The sequence below is a fragment of the Ischnura elegans genome, chromosome 8, assembly GCF_921293095.1.
Source record: "Ischnura elegans chromosome 8, ioIscEleg1.1, whole genome shotgun sequence".
Classification (NCBI taxonomy): Eukaryota; Metazoa; Arthropoda; class Insecta; order Odonata; family Coenagrionidae; genus Ischnura; species Ischnura elegans.
In genome coordinates, this window is record NC_060253.1 from 71425926 (window position 1) to 71448703 (window position 22778).

A 22778-nucleotide genomic window follows, 5' to 3' on the forward strand; every position below is an offset into this window, starting at 1 on the left:
GTATTTGCCAAATTTTATTCCCAGTAACGCTGAAGAGGCGCAAGCCTAGAGCAGATTTACGAGCTATTGTTTTTGTTATTGTTGTTGTTATTTAAAATTCTATGTACCTGTTTTGCTCGTGAAAAAGACATATTTTGAACTTGAACTTGAAGAACGGCATTCAGAAGATCCCCTGAGGATGGACATCAAGTCGTTGCTCGAAACGTCGGGAGGCATGGCAAACATCAACCGGTGGAAAACCCGAGAAACATTTCTGCGCCAAAATATTTATTTTCCTGGAATCGGAATCGGCATTAGGCGATCGATTCTCGATTCCGATTCCGTGTCCGAGAATCGATGGAATCGAAAATCGCCTTTGGAATTTTGGAATCGACTCATCCCCACAACTTCCCTATGTGCTCTTCTCTGCAATTTCCTTGTTTTTTTTTTAGACTGGTAGGATAATAAAATGTAAAGCAAAACCAGATGCATGCAAATATGGGAGGGAGATTCCGCAACTAGATTTCCATTTAGATGCTCTCCTGCGCTTGCATTCTCTATGACTACTTGCTCCGTTTTTTACTCTCTACAAGAACCGAATTTACGGCCACATCAGAACTGGAGATAGATATACACATGGACACCTGACCTAGAAAGAATTTAATGGAAGGCCCAAGACAAGCGTCTCTGCATTTTCGAAGATGAGAAAAGTTTACTACCAAAAAATGAGAGCGTAAAAATGCATAAAATACTTCATTCAGCCATCACTTGACAGTGAAAATGCCAATGAGTTGCATGAATGCAAGAAAAAGGTTAAAAAAGCGTCCGATAGAAACGCAATTCCAGACATGGAGGATTCTTCGCCTGAAAAAGCCTATAAATCGAAAAATAAATATTGATGGACTTCGATTTTTATTTTTTCACTATTAATGCACTTCACTCCCCATGCATACAAAATACGTTTAAAACCTTACCGAGGAAGAATTTGAATCACTGATGCTTGAATTATAATAATGGCGATGATTAAATTTTGATCCAGCGCAAGTCAACCTCATCGATTTAACAAAATTACTCCATGAAATCGTGAAATAAGAAAGCAACCATATCTTAAAGCTTAACTTTTCAAATACAAGGAGATTTAAGGTTATTATCAAAAACGACACATATTTTTGTGAAAAACAATTAGATGCCGTATAACCCTCAACTTTAATGAAATCATGGCTGCTGTGAACGACAATCGATGACATGGTGCTACCTATCAATCATAACGCTTCATCATTCGCAGCAGTTAAGTAGATTAATACAATATACGTCCCACAAACTAATTAAATATACATATTGATGCATTGTAAGTCGCAAAACTTATGATTAGGGCAATAATTTCAGGTAGTGAGATCTTAATCCATTATCATGATAAATTATGATGCGCTAACTAATATAATTATGCTATTAGTTTACAATTCGACGTGTATAACATAATTTTCTTATAGACTTTTAAGTGGGAAATTTTGATAAAAGCTTTATAAGACGCATATCAAAACACTATGTTCCAATAAGTTCCATCGATTTCTTCTCGGTCTATCATGAAATTCCGGCAGGAATATTAAATTATTGGCGGAAGTGTTACAGCTTTTCAAAACATCCATAAATAAGATCGCATTTTTATTTTTTTAAGGCTGCATCACAATTCAGTGGAAGATTTATATTAATAAAAAATATCTCGCAAAAAGTACCGCAATAATAAATTTACCTATATGAAATAGGTACTTTTTTATATCGTTCCGATTTATTTTCATACTTGCATGAAAATGCGTTATGTACCTATGCCTGTTTGGAATGAAATGGCACATAGATGATATATGGAAGTGATATGAGTTAGTATAGTAGCCCCTAGAATAACACAGCATTTTACTTGGTGAATTCACTTGGCACAATCTCCTACCATTAAACACATACGAAGGGCCATATAATTACCATGAATATGATACAATGCGATAAAGAAACAGGTAAAGGAATATTTACCAACAAATAGTGCGAGACTTAGCAACAAACATTAAATAAATCAATATTCAGCCCTGAAGATTAGTGCCGAGACGGTACTTGAAACGTTGGCCGATATAAAAACATTAACCCGGTGGGAATCCCGAGAAAAGTTTACCCACATTATTCGCCGGGAAAGCATTAAATCATATTTCACAAATAGTGCGAGGTCGAAACGAAAACTAGATTTAAACTACTAGAACCTCTTTAAAGAATGAGAAAAATAACTAGCACCTAGCGAGCGATGGAAAACCCCAAGATCTAAAATGGAAGTCTATTTTAAATTAAATTTCAAAACCGCGGAATTAAAAAAATAATTCTCTAGGGTGGGATTCAAACCATGCTTTGAAAAGATCAATGAAATCCCAAATTGAAAAGAAATAAATGCCACTCAAATGAAATATTCAAAATATTCGATCATATGTTCTTCTGTAGAACATAAAACGGAGTACATGAGTCCTTTTTATACAAACACAGTTGACAGAAAAAAAAACAATGCTGAACGAGCACATTGTGAATAAATTATTTTTTAACTGTGCTATCGCAGAGGAAAATCTCGGAGAAGAAGCACATACAAAGGATAGAACCCAATCAATCTCTCTGCAAATATTTACTCAAGATTGAAATTCGTTTGTTCCAACCAACCAAGACGGAATGCAGGAGACCGAGAAATGCTTGGAAAAGAAGGATTTGAAGTGATTCACAAATAAACTGGAGGAAGGTCTCAGGAATTCAAAAAAAATGTGCCTCTGAAAACGCTTATTGTTCAGTATTTTATTTAAAGGCGTGTCACCACGAAGTAAACTTTTTTGCTGAAAATTTCAGTTCTTAATCTTCAAATTTGACCTTAAATTTTCGTAAAAATGCGTGTTTCATTCGTAAAATTGTGTTTTCAAATTACGAATAATATTAGGCTCTTATAATTATACATTTCACTATCAGGAAAAATGTTATTGTAGCGCCATTACAATCATAGGCGATACGAACGTAGTTTTGACGATAAACTGGTATACAGTTCGTCATAGCATACTATAGATTTACGACTGCATTAAAAGGTAGCGCACGTTTTCCTAAAAACACGCAGTTTCAATGAAATTTTCAATGAAGGTTAGTCAAAATACGGGAAGAAATGCTCATTACAATATCAGTTCATTCAGCATATTCCCATATCTTTTAGTTTAACCTTATTCAAATAAATAAATATGGTTAATATGCTTATAGTCGTGAAATCAACCCCCAATATAATCATCTCCGTAGTTCAGGTCGAGTTACGATCACTCCCACTGGTTGAAATCTATTTTCTGCAAGCCATTATAAATTTTTCGATGAAGCAATTATGCCTTTCCCTGATTCATGGTCTCCCTAGGCTTTCACGCATGCATTTTGTCCAAAATATGCCATATTGAAAGGGCATTTTTAGCAATGATAGATAAAGGTAAACTTGTTATATTCCTCACTATATTTGTTTTTTTTTAAACTCGTTCCAGTTTCGATCTCTTCAGGCCATTATCAAGAGGTAAATCTTTTTCATTTTTTTAACCGCCACCTTTTTTTTATAATTACTGTGTGGACTATAAAAAAGTTACTTTTACTTTTTTAGTCACTATTCCACATATTGAACTCACAAACCATTGATATTATTCATAGCAGTGTTGAAAATTTTGAAGTTTTATTTTTATCTATTAAGTAGTAGAGGGAAAAACTCCTCAGTCGCAATGTAAGGCGGTAAAATTTTGAGAAGTAATAGCAATGGCAACATAGGAGGAAATATAAATAGAATTAGGGAGATAAATTCGAAAAAAAAGAAGTAGGTGAAGCGATTCTTCCACCGACCTCTCGATTTCTCAATCCTTGAAAGTGATTGATTAACCTGGACAGGAGGAGAAAACGGGCTGAAAAATGAAAAACGAATCGGGAATCCCGGCTGATGAAGATCTCCCGAGGAACGTTTTACTCCCGTCTGCCCAACTGCGGAGGCGTTCTCCCAGAGGAAGAAATAAATGAAGTCCCGTCGAGAAAAGGATTGTAGCGCCGTAAACCTCAGCAATGGGATTCTCAGAGTGACACGGGATACCTCTCGGAGTAACACGGCTTTGCATAGTGTAGCGTGAGAATGTCCGAAAAGAGGAAAAGGGGTTTCGAGGGTCACGTGATGGGATTTCGCTTTCGCCTCAGAGTAGGCATGCTCTCGCTAACTTACCCCGACTATTTTTTATTAATTAAATTTTACGGTGTTGGATGGGCCTGTTTTGATTCACTCAGTTGCTGGAACCTAGGTGGGTATAATGTATGTACAGTGATATTTCGCGTGGCCGTTAATGTGACAGTGTCCGTCATTCCTGCCCGCATGTTGAAAATGTATCAAAATTGATACTTCAAATCTTTTGGATAGAAAAAAAAACTCTTAATTAATCCTCTACCAAGCTTTAGGAAAGTTGGACTCACACCACGAGTTCTAATGTAAGGTATAAATCATATACTACCAGCAAAAAACGTAGGTAAAAGTCAATTCATTGTAAATGAATTTTCATTTTAAGAAATTAAAGTTAAGGTATAACCTATAAAATCTCCTACCAGAGTTACTGATAAAGCAAAAGTTTTAAGATAAAAAGGTAAACAAATTATATAGGGTGTAGGGAAAATAACTCCAAAAATTATTCTACCACCAAAAACTCCTATAAAACTCTACCTAATATGCCCTTTAATATATACAAGAATTGCCATGAGAAAAAATTCCCCTGGACCGGGAATCGAACCGGGAATTTAATATGTTTCAGCTTTCATCTCTAATTCTATTGGCAGGAGGAAGATTAACTGGACTGATAATTGTAAAATAAATTAAACGAGCAGTATAACACGCAGTTAAACCAGTAGAAAAAATAAAAAAGAAAGACAATGAATTAACAGAAGAAAAACAACTAACTTCCGAAATTAAATCCTTAGAATAAAATCCAGCTAGAAAAGGTATTCCACATAAAGCAAGATTAGATACACAAAAACAAGCCGAAGTTAAAGGAAAATAACTAACTAAACTTCCTATACCCCGAATGTCTTGACAGTCCGTCAAATTGTGAATCATTACACCAGCACATATAAATAATAAAGCCTTAAAAAGAGCATGAGTTAATAGATGAAAAAAAGCCAAATTATAATACCCTATAGATAAAATACACTGATACATTGGGTATGGTTCAGCGGCCTTTTCTGGTCATTCTGCCAGTTCTTAACTCTCGAGACACTTACAAATGCAAGGAAAAGGGCAAACGTAGTGAGAGATTCCTGTTAAATTCGCACAAGAATGCCCACGGAAAGCACAGATGAAGGTGAAATAAGATGTTATGCTCTGCCGGCGAACGATGTGGGTGAACTCTTCTCGGGATTCCCACCGACTCAGTAGCCTTGATGATGAGCCCCGAGTCGGAGCTTGAAACTTTGGAGAATACGGAGAATGTAATCCGGTGGGAATCCCGAGAAGAGTTTACCCATATTATTCGCCAGGAAAGTATCAAATCATATTCCATGCTTCTGGTTCCTTCATATGCGTAACCATACCAGTAAAATTCGCGGCCTAATTTAAGTTTACACAAGGAATACTTAATGATCTCAGCTATAATTTTAACTAAAAATGAATCAATAAAAACATGAAACATGCGTTCAATCTCTTCAAGCCAACAGCAGGCAGCAGAGAAAAAGTGAATGGGCTCAATTACAGTTGAAGGGCGCAATTACCAATGTCACTGGGCACAGTCACCGATGAATATCATTGAATTGATCGAAATAGAAGCATAAAAGACACATTGTTGGATTTGAGGTTTCCGCAGCGCTTCTCCTCATTAGAAACGGCTTTCCGGCGATCTTCCGCGTAGTATAAAGGCGAAACGTCTTTAAACAAGACTACGCGGAGAAACGCCCGCTAGCCGTTACCAATATGGCATACTAAAGTTGGCGCACCAATTTAAGTTCACCTCATATAATAATGAGTACTCTACCTAAAATACATTAAAAATAAATTGTTTCAGTTGGACATTTGAAACGCTGAAACAAAAACTCGCAGGGGGAAATTTGTCAATTTGGCCAAACAAAATTATCTGTAATTATCTATTACGTCGTTATGACGAGATACATACGCTGCGCCGGCTATTTTAATTGGCCCCGCCATAAAAGTAGCAAAACGAAGCATCGCCTTCAACACAATGTCTCAAATTTCAAACCAAATGGAGAGGATACATTTCCTATTTAAATGAAGTTGTTCGTGTGGAATCGATGGCTAAAAAACGGGCCACAAGTTTACGAGATGGTCAAGTTTCATTCTTTCGGTATAATACCAGACATCTTCAGCATTTTAATTTTAATAAAGAGCAAAAAACTGCTGTTTGCGTAATTTCCAAGGGAAGATGAATGTATTTATCAGTTCATGCAGTGTTTTTTTGTGCTTTGACGGTACTGCACAAAGAACCTCCATTTTGAGGCACCGCATTGTAGCCCCTATGCATATTCATAAGGGAACGCATTAGGGCGTCTTCTACTGCATTAATTGAAAGACCATATGTTGAAATACAAAGTAGGATACGATGAGCCGCTCCTCCCATTAATGGCATGCTTTCCGAAAACCCACGAAGTTTTTGATGAAAATGGTAACGGAAAGGTTTAATAACTCTTTTTGCGACCAAAAGTCGCTTTCTGAGGGTCGACAAAAACATTTTCAAGACCCCAACATCAAATTAATTCTAAAAGAGAGATGTTGATTTATTGCAAAGGAATAAAAATGTATATGCTGCATTTCATTAATTAAACCACATTGTTGGGGCTTTTCCAAAAGAGGCTGGACATTGAAAAACATTGAATTGTTCATCGAGATAAAAATGAAAAAAATATGTACGTTGAAAATATATGAAAATTGAATAACAAATTTTATATACATTGCATTATAAGTAGTATGACCTATGCTCAAGTATTTTGAAAAAATCACGTCTTGTTTTTATACTGTATCGTTAAAAGGCTTATTTATTTGAAATCGATGAAACAGTTTATAAAATTTCTGATAACTATCGCTTAAAATCAGTCAGCAGTCAATTTATTTGTTTCTGAAGATTCTATTTTGACGCATGGAGACAAATGGAAAAAAATTGAGTTTCAGCGGCACACGAGAGATCATACGAGTAAATTAGAGAAGGTGACGATTTGATATAATCTGATTCTGTCTTCTGGCTGTAGAAGAAAGCCATTTTGGTAATTGAGTACTCTTTGTAAACTGGCTGGGTATTGCAATTTCAAAGACCCAAAATGAATTTAGAGTAGGGAACCAACTTCCCTGGATGAGTGGATGACAATTTTTGTTACAGAAACACAGTTTTCTCGTGAGTGATCACGATGAAATAACGACACAAACACAAAATTTATATCAATAAGCAAATCAAACATTACCGCATCGATACAGCAACAGGACTAAATAAAGGAGTATATGTGTCACGGAATTATTCTAATCCAGAAAGTTACTAACTGCATTCAACTGCGGTCTGAACTTTAGATGTAACAATGATATTAAACCTGGGTCGAGCCAATTTTAATATTCAAGTGAACATTGCAAAGTTCTATTCTTTTATTTTCCAAAAAATAAGAAGTTTGAAACCCAACTTGGTGGATTGGATACCAAGATAATGAGTTTCTACCAAGCGTGTAGTAATTCATATACTCATAGGATGATGAGGATAACGACTTACAGATTAGTTCAACTCCGGAATTGGATCGAGATACAGTTCGAGTTTGATCAGTGCTTTGATACTTTTATTTCAGCTATACATTGGGTTGGTGCTTCAAGTAAAGCACCCCTTCAATGGGATAGGATGTTAAACGAAGTTCCCCTTGTCGCTTTTCCTAATAAAACACTCATTTTCTAGTAGAAACTTCTTCGTTATCTCAAAAGCGGAAATATATACTGCTTCAGGCCGCATTCTTCACTTCTAAAACAATTATAAATGTTTAACTGGAAAAACTAATAGTGAAGAATTTATAAACGGAAATGCAGTAGAAACCTTTTTCCCGGATTTTCAATTGGGTGAGACGGTCCATGATAACCGACGTTTCGATAGTAATCGTTCTTTATAATGTAAATTCGCCGCATTGAGGGAGAACGGTTCGGACTTTGCTGTGTGGCGAAGGTCAAAGTGAATCAAATCAACTCATTCTGTCGTCAAAACACGAAGCGAATTCATCCAGAGAATTCATTGAAAAATCGATAAATATATCAAAATGATAACATGGTGATTGCGAATTCAAAACAATAATCCAGCGTAAGATATATTTGCAAAAGAAGGCCAAGAATAATTTGCCAACAGAATGGATTAAACGGGCGGAAAAATAGACTCGTAGATAGATAAGTTAAAATCCAATAAAACAAGAAATATCAATTTACTATCAAAATGGGTCCTGCAAAACAACAAACAAATAATTTGCTTCAGGAAAACTAGTACTGTATTAAAAGCACTGTAAAATTAGGCAATACCGTCTAATCATTAAAAAAAATAACTCACTGCACTTTTGAATAGCCGATAAAAACTTGCATCGGCCGGGAATCGAACCCGGGCCGCCCGCGTGGCAGGCGAGCATTCTACCACTGAACCACCGATGCTTATAAATTCGTACGGATAATGACGTGATGTCATGAAAAACATGAACTTAGGCGGATGCTCGCATCAAGTGACCCAGTCAGCGATATCTCAGCGCCATGGAGAGGAGCGCTCTTACCACCCACACACTCTCCGTTCGTCTCTGTCGCGTGGCAACGTTGCAGTGTCTGCTCTGGGGTCAGGAAAAACTTTTTTCAACGCGCTTTTCTCTGTGATTACGCAGTGATGGAAAGACTTATACATCTCTAGATGATTGTTTTTCGGAGAACCACACCTGACTCTGTTGTCTCATATCTCCAATATTTCGACGAAAGAGAGAGGATCTCAGGACTATAAGACTTCTGGAGAGTTCAGCTATATAGTATTAGGAGATATTTAGTAATTGTTGCGGACCCGATACGCATCATCCACCAAAAAAGACTGAATTCATTCCACATTACCATAAAATGGGTCCGGCCAATTTTGCTTTACTGATGAACGACGTAGGCCATATCGAGCGGTGTAAGTATTCAAAGTAATAATAATATTACATCTAAACGCAATAAATTTGGATGTAATATTATTATTTTTATAGTCTTAGAAATTGTAGTTAACTCTTAGATTGTGCTTTCCTGGCCATGTTACCATGTTTATGTGATGAGACTATCATTTTCCTTGGAACTGAATAAACGTCATTCACCAGTTTCTCTTTACCAGCTACTACTATAATAGCAGCTATATTATAATATCGACCTGTCTTCAATATTGGTGATAAAAGATTTCATTTATCTGTAGTTAAATATTTCCATCATATTTTTAAGACTATTTTGGTCCTTATTTCATCGCCACTGCAAACCATTTCAAGTCTTAGCGGTTATTATTTATTCCACCACAGCCAGGGCGAATTTCAATACCGAGCACAATAAGGGAAAAAATTCGTTCTATTTTTTTACATCAAGCACATTTCAACCCGTGCAAAAATATTTCTGAGGATGTTTGAATCATACAGTAAAACAGTTTAAGTGATGAAACTCTGCCCTCTCACATGCAAAAGAGGCCTTCATACCATCGCTCTCGGGATGTTGCACTACTGGTGCATTATTAATTCTAAGATATAGATGCGAAGCCACGATGAATGAACATTAAAAAATAAAAGACCTACGGCCAACTACGAAATCAAATCTATTACTACACAGTACACGCTCCTCACTTCTTAAAAAAATTGTGATACAACGTCGAAAACTAAAAATGTGGTCGAGTGAAAAAGCATCTCGCCCCTTTCATGCAATACTAGCCGAAATAAGTTTATCGCCTCGCCTAAAAATAGAACCTCTCTCCACCTTCTACTTCTCCCTAAACGACACGTTTCACCTCGTGCTGAGAGAATGGAACCAATTCGGCTCGCAAGCTAATGAAGAGAATGAAAGAAATGTTTATACAGTACGTTGAGCGAAGGTCAAAGCATGGCACTTGAGCGGAACATTTTCACGTCCCGATCCATTGAAAATAACACTTTCCCCCACCGTTAAGAGCTATGGGATGTGCGCCGAACCCCTTTCACTTCGAGTCCCTAGGCTATTCCCTGAAACTCGATAAAGCTGACTAAAGCTCGGATTACCACTCCAAGAGTCAGTCTCGATCCAGATCATGGTGCAAAAACTTTTTCACGGAGAAGATCGCTGACTCAGAATCACCAGATTTTTACTTTTATCCCTTACCTGCCGTAAATAAAAGAAAGGAAACCAGCACCTATGAAATAAAAGTTAGGATCTAGGACGCCTTTTACAGCATCGGAGGTCTATAGAAGTTTGAGTCTCTTAAACTTTTCCTCAAATATAAAGCCGCAGCTGGTTATGTAAGAATAAAAGAGCTCATACTGTATATTTTGCATAAGTTAAGAGGAAGCTACTTACGCGTCTACGTGTCTTTAGTGTGCCTTAACCTTCTTCTAATCATAGGTATTATTTAGTTCCGCTTTTGTCTCTATTGTCTATGTTAAAATTTTATTATCGCATCTACTTTTCCTTGTAATTACGGAAAACCCGTAATGGAAAAAGAAGAAATAATTTTTAAAAAGCAATCTTTACAACAGCAATATCTATTATGAAAAAAAAGAAAACAAAAACATGATAAAAATATAATTGAAATCATACGTCAAAACTAATTTGCAACTATTAATATATTTTCAACCATTAGTTTTAAATTTCCTTCTTCACAAAAACAACATTTAACACAGCCAATGATACACATGAGCCATTACATAATAATGATTAGAGTATCAATTCACTGTAAAAGTAGCGGAGTGCAGTAGGGATTAAGGAGATTTTTGTGGAAAAAGAAAAAAGTTAAGGGAGATAATAAGTGCATTTTGGTCTTCCATAAGTTAACTACCGTCAAAAAACTATGAAATATCCGCAAATGAGCCGACAACGCAGTATACGTATTATACGGCAAACGTTAGATTGAACAATTCTTGAACTAATAAGAAGAAATACCGTTTCATGGTGAGACAGAGAATATCCGGATATCAGCTGGAAATAGGCAAAAAGAACATTAACATATTAGTATGCAGCAAAAGAGAGGAGGCCAGGGCAAACATTAAATAAGGAAAACAAAATATTGGAGATGTGAAAGAGTTTTGTTACCTTGGAGGCCGAATAACCAACAATGGACGAAGCAAGAAAGATATAGTCAGTAGAATAGCACTGATGGAGAGGGCTATCTTCAAAAATATGTTACTACTACTTACAGCTGAGAATAGAAGTATAGGATAAAAGAAACAATTCAGTAGCTACCACATATGGAGCATGGTTCTCTATAGAAGCGAGGCTTGGACATTGATAGCAGCAGCATTCGCATTCGAAATGTGGTGCTAATGACGCATGATAAAGTCAAAATGGATCGACCGAATAAGTGATTAGGAATTGCTAAGCAGAGTGGGAGAAAATAGAAGTCTTCTAAAACCTTTTAAGAGAAGATGGGACAATTCTGTTGGCCACATTATGAGGCATGAATGCCAGAAGGCCAGTAATAAACCGTAGAAGGACAGGTGGAGGGGAAAAAAGTCAAGGGAAGGCCCCGAATGAGTTACATTGGACATGTCAGAGGATGTAAAAGAGAAGGTATATGTCGCTTTAAAAAGGCTGGAGGGTAGATTAGCGGAGTACAGAGCTGCTTCAAACCTTATTGATTGCTGGGATTGTTGTCTTAAGATGATGATGACAGAATATCATCTCAGTGCAGTACTGATTTGCTTAGTCTGACAAAACCAATAAAACAAGAGAGATTTTTCGCCGAACGAGTAGATACAGGTATGCTTATTTCCCTTAAGATTTACGGACTTCAGTAAATTCTAGAAATAACCATGGCCGAAAAATCAATGTGCACCAAATTTTTAGTACACTTCCACGGATTAAAGGTTGGTGTCGAAATTCATCCCGCCGCACGCCTACTTGGCTGTCTTGCGGTCTAGTGTCTTGATTTCGATGCATACGCAGTAATTCGGCAACACTCCCAGTGACGACTCCGAAAATTCTTAGCCTGTACCCGGACACCTAAAACTAAAACGTCTATATGTAATTGACGAGAAGATGAAAGATGTGGAAACGTTCCGAAGACGAGAAAATTAGAAATTAAATATTTTATCAACGTAATAGGTAGTATCTACACAAGGGGTACTTGGCAATCAATAAGCGCTGTAAATCAAGAGAAAATAACTAAAGTACTTGCGTATCTGTGGCCTCATAAGCAAAATCGTGACGAAACATAAATAACTTTAAGATTATAAAAAATATAACAAAAAATTGACACACTTGGAAGCATCAAATAATTTACAACGATATTATTTTATTTCATTTAAGGAAATTGTACACGCATGTTTCAATTATTGACATGAATTAGGAGCTCAAATTACAGCATTTGATAAATACGAGTAGTATTTTTATATATTTAATTTTGTAAAATTTTGATGAAAATATTTCGTTCGAAAAATGGATCATCTTTACTGTAACCATATATTCATCACTATTTCTCCAGTTAATGCTTCTGCAATGACATTATTTTGGTGTCAAAATCACATACTAATCAGCACCCATCCATTACACGACAACTTGTTTGGATAGTTTTTATTTTGTCTTAGGGAACTACTTCATCTTCCTCGTATCGGACTCCTTCACACCTATGTAGTCTTAAGGAATTAAATAATACAACGAAGAAGAATGCTGCTCATTTAAAGGAAAAAATTTAATGATAAACTTTCCGGTAAATATTCTGTGTCACCCTCCCAGCAGCATTGAGATGTTTCCCTCCCTTTCATGGGTGAGAAAATATTGTAGCGATCCGGAAATGGAAGGTTTCCATTCCCAAAATATGCATAAACATGTTGTTGTGTGACGTTTCAGAATAGCCGGCTAAGACAAACTACGCTTCGGGATTTGTACCTTTTCACTTTCAAGAACGCCTAACCTTCCTTTTCCCCTTCCTCTTTGACGGAAACATACTAGTTCCACTTCCCTATATAATTGCACGGTGGAGACGCTATTGACACGCAGTCACTTACTGGACTCAGTAACTCGTACTCAGTCACTGGTCACTCGTTTCTCGTCAGTCATAATATAGCCGTCAGTCGGAGTCGAAGCGCGGGCCGTATGGCCCGTGCGACCGAAGGGCCTCGCTATCCACCCGTGCCATCACCAGATGCTCCTCTCCTTCCCGAGACTTTGGTAATATCTTAACTTTTGGCTATTCTATACGCACAAATTCATCATTACTTTATACATTTTCATTGAACCGATTTGGAAAATGGGATTTTAAATGGAAATAAACTTGGGGGTAAAAGCTTTAAATACTTGTGCGTGATTATTCGCTTCCCGACACCAAGGGCAAGAACCCACACAATTAAAAGCGTGCGACCCGCGACTTTAGGTGGCGGGCCGTACCTGTTGACCAATCCGTTCAACCTAATTACCTTCCTCCCTACCCCTCCTAGCCAGGTATAAAAGGATGTGATGGACCTCTGTAGAGTTCACCTGATGATGACGTCTTACGTTGAAACCATGGTCGTGAATAAATATTAATGTGAAAGCACAAAGTTCTTCTTTTTTAATTTAATTATGAATCGCTTTCACCAAGTTACGCCTCAAACAATCAATCTTACAATATCATTTCAACGTAATGATAAGAAATTGTTAAACGAGAGCAATGCTGACCCACATAACTCTGGCAAATATAAAACGTTATCATTGCTACCACCCAAAGCCTAAAAGGCATGAGGCTGCATTTCCTTTTCCAAAGTGATTTATAAGCACTACACTATTTCCTTCACCTTTAGATGTCACTATATATTTTGTTGGAGCCCGAAACTGGTAAATATTTCGGGAAAATTGAATAAAAAAATTCTCTTCGCAACCTTTTGTGCTGGCCTCTACACTAAATTCTCGTAGAACCAAGCAGGTCTCGAAACGGTAGAAAAATATCCACCACGTGTCTTACCTGCACCTGGACTCCTCAGGATGGAATTTATTGCACTCGGCTTCCGTGACCTTCCGCAAAAGGAGAGGATTCCTAAAAAAGAAGTACAAAGAATGCAGAGTTACTCCTCCGACTACAAATACAGATTGCAGACTCCGAATTGACTCGACCTCACATCTGGAAAATATTTCGAGGAAGATATTCAAAAGTCGCGTCACCGCTGCACAATTTCCAATTACATTAGGAAAGGGAAAAATTGCAATGTTTTACTGATATATTCCCAGAGACAAAAATGACTGACAATTTTGGTCTGAATAGGGTGGTTTCCTATTATTTTTTTATTGCCTTAATCGAAAGATTATTACTCCTGGAGTACGTATTTCGCGCTTTTAGATTTTTAAATGACAACATCTATTTTTCGCGATTAAATGAAAAGTGAAAATTTTCAAGCGCGCGAAAACGCGACGCTTAAGTATGAATGTCGGGAAATATCTCCGTACGTCGTATTTCTGGTTCCCCCTCCCGCCCGGTGAGGTGACCTTGAGGCGAGGCTTAGCTCTGATACGTCGCAGGATGCTAGCGGATAGCCGAGTACCTTGCTGAACGGTAGCGCTTGGCTTAAAAAAGGTTTATTAATACCTTATCAAACGAAGAAAACTTTCCGACATTAGCCAGTTTTAATAGGTGATTATTAAGACATGTTTCCCTGAGCTCTGTGCCTCATGCTTGCATTGGTAACCTCAGACGATGCATAACTCCTATCCTCTCGTGTAGAAACTAGGTCCCTGTGACGTCATGCGGAGTGGAATCGCATGGGCGCCAATCTGGCCTTTTTCAAATGAGGATAAAATTTGACCCTTGCCATTCGTCTAAACCGGTATTTCAAAAACCAAATAATTTGTGTATTATGAATACACTAATGGTGGGTAACGAATCGCAATCAATGCCTTTCGTTTTCTTTGATGAAGGAAACTACCCTATTATATTATCAATTATATATATGAAGTGATGATTCAGGAGATTAAAATAACTTCAGTGGTAGCTATTTTTTATAGTTTTCGGATAATACTTTTAACTAGTAGAGGCCAGTTTTGCAAAGAACTGCTAATTACGTTGCAAGGTATGTTAAGTCCTCTAAGCACAATCAGTTTTGAAGAAACATGGTTTATAACCAAGCGTTTCTTTCTTTGATTTAGTCTTGATACATTTTAACAACTGATATAACAAATTATTCAGCTAGAAAGAATTTCTGAAACAATTCACGAACAAATAAATTTTTTGCAAGTTTTACCTAAATTAAATTTAAACATAGGCCTTTCTATCTCGCTTTTAAATAGCTTAATTAATAGACCTTGTACTTTAAATCAATATTAGTAAATAGCAACATGATCGCTGTTCTCGTTCATACACTCTACAAATGAAGACCGACGTACAAAAACTATTTTTTAAGTCTTTTTTATATATTTAAAAAAGGTAATAATCGAGGGCGGAAAATATTTCAGTTATCGCCCGTGAAATATATTTAGTCAATCAACACATACCAAATATAACTTCCCCAAGGACTGCACGCAGCATAATATTTTTCCGCTTTCAGTATAACCACAGAGGTGCAATGCAAATTTCCGTACAACACACAGTGAATTAATGCTCCGAATTAGGATATTTTTCATTAAAAAAGAAAATTCCACAGACATCACAGACATCATCAATTTCAAGGTCATATTCGCGAAATGAGATAAACCAGAATTTGTTTTTTTCTCCCGGAGGTCTGTATATCGACTACCTACCTAATTCCCGAAGCATTAACACGAATTCAGCTTCATAAAATAATTTACTTTAAAACACATCGCGTAAAAACCATACCGGGTAAAGCAGGAAACAATGTAGGTCTTAAGAATGATGGGAAACATAACGTAATATGAGAATCAATCAAAAAAGCAATACCGCATCCCAAACGTCGCTTAACTATCAAATATACACAATAACGGCAGTAAAATTACATGACTATATTTAATTCTTGACAATTTGAATAAGATTTGATGACACATCCTAATCTTTCGCAACGTCAGGACTTCAACATCCGGGGTAACCGACAGAATAAAAAACTTCCACTGAACTTGATTAATTTTTTGCACAACAAAAGACCTGATAAATGAGACATGATGTCGGCGAGAGGCATTACACCACCCTATAGGATTAATAACTCATAACGCACCGGAAGAGTTTATTTGTTTATGTTTTGGTGGACAGCCAAGATTATAAATGACGGGGGTACACACATCCATCGATTTTTGTTGCCACGGAACCCGAGACGAACGGGAGGAAAAAAATACTTAATTACCTCGCGCGGTTCTCGGGATATTTGGAGCCCTGCCTGCGGTCGGAGCGGGCACCGTTTTTCTTTTGTCTGATGAACAGAGAGGGTGCGTGGGCGTGGCAGGAAGAGATGAATACTCGGCAAAAAAAACGAAGGGCGATCGGGAAGTTTGTTGATCGAGCATCAAACTCACCTTCACTCCCATTTAGTCCTCCAGCGACTCGGGAGAGTGTTTACTTTCAATTTGCGCATCGAAGTGGATACACAATGCCGGCGAGGAAAATTTAATCTACACCATGCCGAAAGGATTATCTTGGCCGAAGGGAAATCCGGAGGAATTCACGGCACGCGCTGCTATGCAATGCGGTCCGATCGAGTTCCACATCGACGGTGAGTATAACTCACCAGCTCCCGGAAAAAGGGGTCCGTTTACTTGGTACCGTCAGTGGCGCCGACTCCATGGGGCTTGAGGGGGCCCGAGCCCCCTCAAAAATTCGCAATGGGTGTGAGGAAAAAATGTGTTATGCTTGTAGATTTTCCCCTGAGTGTCAAGATATTCGAGTTTCGAGATTCGAGTTATCAGGGTTCTAATGTTGATCATATGACTCTTCCAAAATGCTCAAAGAAATTAAAACTCACTATTAATATTTTTTGTAGGTCGGCATCCCTGTGTAAAGTAAGTATTATAAAGAAACTCAGCCACAATAGCCTTATTGGATTCAGTGAGCCATCTATTACGTAAGCAGAGAGGGTAAGAAGGATGCGAGTATAACTGAGCAGTACAAGTTGAGTACGCCTTTCATAGAGCCACTGATTTTGCCGTCATCTACATAATGCTCAGAAACTTTTTTCGGGTCTTCCTCCGCGTCTACCCTCATCCTTTGGAAAATATACCGTCAATTTTCAAGTTATTTCTTAAATTGTTATTGAAATTTCAGTTTCGAGTTCTTTTTAAATTCATGTAACCCTTGATTCATTGCAAACCACCATTTTCCCTTTCAAAGTCCTCTTTTTTTAATTTTCCAATATTCCATTGATTTTTTTGTTTGTGTAGAGTTGTTTTTTGCCTCATAAATTATTTATGTGTAATATTTCCGCCTAGCAACATTTCTGTGAATTTTTTTAACCGTTCAATGCAACATAAGGTATTCTATGACATCCTTCTTTATTGTCTGTGTCCACCATAGTCTTTTTCTACGTCCGCCGTGCGCATCTATATATCTTTAATTTCCTCCTACTCCACAGATTCGACTACTTCCTTTCATTTCTGACAAGCTTTAAAAACGCTCCAGTTAGCTTTATCAGATACATGGCTGGCCTCGGTGGAGTCGGGGTAAAGATCTCGTCTGCCGAGCCGAAGGTTGTTTCATGTCCTTCCTGGGTGGGTTGCCCCTATTCACGGCATAGATGCTCATGTACTTGAAATTGTTAAATGTTATGAAAACCCCGATATGAAAGCTAAATAGCACAGTTTTCGGTGTTGTGGCAATAAAAAAATAAATACACTAAGTTTCTCTCAGCCTTTCCTATTGAAGCATGGTCCACCGAGCCACTGCGCCGCGTTGATCTGGTTCTATTAAAAATGTTTTTACGATGACAAGTTGAAAGAGCAAGTCTGCATTTCCCTCCTCGCGTTAAAAAAAATTCCACGGTCTATGTAAGACTTTAACGATAGCACTATAACATGTATTTAAGATGAGGATGTCCCAAAGAAATATCTTTATAATTTGGGAATATTTTCTGTCAAAGAAAGACAATAAACAGCCATAGAGCTTTGAAAAGAGAGCGATTCCAAAAATATAGGGAAGTCATCTTCCGTTAGCCTCGACCAATTCTTGAAATGAACCAGAAAAAAAGCGCAAGGACAAGGTCACATTGCAGGCATATCTCTCTGCCAGTGAAGATGACCCCTCGCATATAACGGCGATGAGAAACGGTAGAGGAAAATATTCTTCGAAGCATTGGAATTGACAATACATACGAGGTGCACTGCCAATTGATTAACTTTGAAAGTAACTCCGGGAAAGACATGGGCGCCAGGATTGTAAGATTTCCAACCCCTCCCAGTAGATTGACGAGCTCCGTGATAAATACGCAGCGGAAATAGTAACATTTCCCACATTTATCTACTTCGAACGACCACGAGAATGGCTCATCTGAAAAAAACAACCAAATGCGGGTGCTAAAGAGCTTGCGCCCGTGGTCTTTGACACGAACTCCGACAATAGTAATGCAAAATTCCCTTGAAGTAACCAAATTAAAAGTATTATCCTTTAAGCTACACACATTCAGTCAAGATTTGTATTAGGTGTAAAAATATCGACGTAAAAGGTGATCTAAGAGTTATCATTTCAAAAAAGTTAATGCAATTTATGCAATTAAAAATAAATAATTACTATGTGACGAATTAAATTTTTACGTCATAATAAGTATTCAAAATAAATGTACTTAAGCAAAGTTACTTTGAAGACTTCTTCCATAGGCATTAGTGAAGGGCATAAAAATAAATCCTTGCATGAGGTAGGAAGGTTACTTTGGCAGGTAGACAGAAGGCTAATTCGAGCATATGAACAATAAAAATAAAAACACCCGTACAAAGTAATAATTTGCCGTAAAATAAACAAATGGGAGGGTAAATTGAACATCATACATTTTCGATACTATTGATGAGAAGACAGAGATAATAATCTGCACTGTTTACATGTAATAAATACCGACTGTTTCGTTAATCCCGCAAGGCATTTGCTTTTCGAATGCTAAATTTTGCCAAAGTCGTTGGGATTGGGAATTCTCAACATTTTCGATATATGCAAATCATTTATTTATCCACGAAAAAAATAACAGAACGCCACAGTGGTCCATAAAGACCCATCGTGAATTTTCAAAGCCACTCTTTTGTAATAAAATAATTGTGTTTTGCTGTTCAACTCGGCCACAAAAACCAAATGGCCACAAGCAAGAGGGATAAATTCAGTTTATGGCAAAAATTAGAGCCCGGAATTATAAAGCTTTTTAAATATTTATGCTCTTTTGCAAACTGAGAATAATTAAAGCTTTTAATATTTACTATTTTTATTTAAAATTTATTATTTTTTTATATTTTATTATATTTTAAATGGCTGAAGTGACATTTTCATCCTCGATAATACGAGGAAGTGGCACCAAAGAGATTATTTCAACCACGCTTCAGTAATGATGAACGATCGCATATAGAGATTAATTAATAATTGAAAATCGAGGAATATTTAATAATTATCAACTATTTTTACGCCAAGTGATTCCCTTAACTTTATTCTGTTTCCTGCTTAGTGCACTCCGTGATACAGGTAATTTTTTCAGGTATTTGAATGACTGAATTTCATTTATACATTAAATTTTCGCTAAGTTAGGAGTGTATTCATCACTGTGGACCCCATTATTTTCCTAAATATCAAAATAGTTTCAGTAAATAAATTTATAATATTAAATATTTTATTATTGTTGTATATCATAAAAACCTACATAGTTTCCAGGTGCGTACATGGACTCCCATAGACGTATTTAGACATTTTCAAGAAATATTACCCAGTTTGAATCAGGTATGTCACGGAGTAGTAGACCAATTTCATCGCTGCAAAATTCTAAGATACTCTTCACTGGAGAACGTCATTTCAATGGGGGTAAGCTTTTCTTAAGTATATCTACGCACAAGTAGGTAATTATGCTTTGAGTTTTAGGTTCCTACACATGATCAAGTAAGCCATGATTTACATTTATCTACCTACTTTGCACTATTTTCAAATACGGAGGCCATTTAAACGCTAAGAACAATATCTAGTGTTAGTAAAAAATGTAAAAACAATTTGAAATTGAAATAAATAAACTGCTAACTAATTTAATTCTAATATGACAAATACCACAAAATCAATTTTTAAAAACTATTTGATAAAATATTAATATCAGGATGTAAATGGCCCCATGTAATAATTCTGAGTTATGAATACAAAAATGTAAAAACATTTTATCGACACTGTTTTAATAGGCAGAAAAATATTAAAGAAAGTAATACGCAACACATTGCAATAATGAAGAAAAATCCATCGCAATTAGTCATGCAACGTATTAATGTAGTATATAAATAATAAGAGGCTGAAACTTGAATACACGGAATTATTTATTTTATTCATTATTTTCATACAAATTACTGTCGGTGCCTATCCCCTCACGGCTTTTTTCCCTCTCCCTAAATTCTAAAACGAACAGGTACCTGATTGCCTCGAATTTGAAGATGCCCCACCGTAATAACACCAAAGCCGATTAAGAAAGGGTATTTTTATTTTTATAACGTTCAATTAAGAATGACTTTAATAATAATTTGATTAAATAAAGAAGATATATGGCGCTTAACATCGAGAAAACGCATTTCTGTAGCTCATATAGCATTTTCTTTTTCACGGCGTTTATTCCTTAACATTCAACCTTTCCCCTTGAAATTTTAGGACATTTAAGGTAGACTATTTTCAATATTTGCATGTATATCAAACTTTGAAGATCTCAGTATTGCATAATATATTTCTTTTAATGCAGACAAATGTTCAGAAAAGCCTTCGAGAAAAGTTACGAGATATTCGTCGTGAAAAAAGACAAAAAACGGTTGGTCAAGAGGGAGTGATGCTTCCTCTCTCTAAAATATCATTTGTTGAAGGTAAATCCGTATAATATGTCATTTGTGAACCAAATAAGAAATTAAACAACTAAAATAACTCCAATGTTATATACATTTAAAACTTTAGCGATCAATATTCACCCCGCATTGCATTACTTTTACTTTTCATACCTTATTTTATTTACATTCTCAATTCAAATACCTGTAAGTATTTAGTAAAGTTCTTACACGAGGGAAGTTCTTCCGAGAAAGGAAGCGTATATCATTTTTGTAATGATTACATATTTTTCCTAAAACTTAACGCTTCGTATAGGCAGTAATAAATAGCGCTATCGAATATGGTTATGCCTACACTGTTGCATACCTGATACAGTGATGAGTATGCCTACATGCCTATGAGTAAGATGAGTAAAACGACTCAAATACAAATGCCGTTTTTACCGGGAAATATGATACAAGTCATTTATAGCTATATAACCATTGCAAAAAAAATAGCTATGCGGGCGAGACACTATATTCGGAGACATGAGAAAATTAATCCAAAAAATGAAGCTAAATAGGTTAGTTGAATATAAATGGTGTTAAATTTAAAAAATATTCATTGACTTAGTGGCGTAACTATGTGGGGGGGAATGAGGGCACAGATCCCCCTAGATCCTAAGAGAAATTAAAAAAAAAATATTAAAAATTATCGACTAGTGTTTGTATATAATAACTACACCTGCTTAAAGTTAAATTTTGAGTGCAAAAATGATATAGAATGTATTTCTAGGTATGTCATTCTTCAAAAATTTTCTCGGATTCCCCTTTGCCAAGGGGGTGGTGGTTCTCCCCATCCTCCTCATCCCCCAAAGCAAATTCATAGTTACGCCTTTGCATTGACCTGTCCACCTGCATTATCGCGTAATCTTACGATTGAAGGATGTCATTGAAAGCAACACTTTCAAATGATGTAAATACGAAAATATAGATTCAGATATATGCTTTGAAACACAAGCTTGTACCAATATCTTATCGTCACTAAGTTTTCAATATACCCTCATTTAAATGTAACGACGCATTATTGAGGGATAGGAACTAATATCAAGCGTAGATAATGTAAAATACACAATAATTTGGATACATGTGATCTAGATTGCACTCACGTCTAGAGCAGAAGCCGTTTTTATACGGAATAAAAATACACATTTAATTGAAAGCGATACGACAGAATTGCAATGAGATGAATATCATAGCTGTAATTAGAAATGTAACTTAAAATTGGGACAAAATTAATAAGAGGCTGAAATTTCACTTTACGGAATTATTTTTTATTATAAATTCAATTTGAATACGCTAATGATTAAGAGGCATGTTAATTTCAAAATGTAGCTCGTGCGTATTAAAAAGATGTTGAAATCTAATGCACTACCAAAAATATCCGTAAAAATCGCCTATTGGCGAACAAGAAAAGGCTAAATGATCGTGGGCCTTTCCGGAAAATACTATATAAAATCTTCTTGGTTTTGGCAGCTGGTTAGGTTTTTTAAGGTTGAATCACTTACCCGGTGCTATACTCGACAAGATTTTATCTAAAAAAAGCTAGAATAAGAAACGGTGCCATAAAATTGACTGATGTCACTTATTACGCATAGTTCAGCTAATTTAACCAAAAACTTGTGACGAAATAATTTTCACCCGCAAACTGTTTCTCAGTGCATCAGTCTCCGGTTACTATCCGTTT

At 36.4% G+C, this 22778-nt stretch overlaps 1 non-coding gene across 1 annotated transcript; it reads right to left on the minus strand.

The window, feature by feature from the left end:
- Positions 1-8576: 8576 nt before the first annotated feature.
- Positions 8577-8647, minus strand: Trnag-gcc. Its single transcript has one exon. It is a non-coding gene; the product is annotated as a tRNA-Gly (tRNA).
- Positions 8648-22778: the final 14131 nt, after the last annotated feature.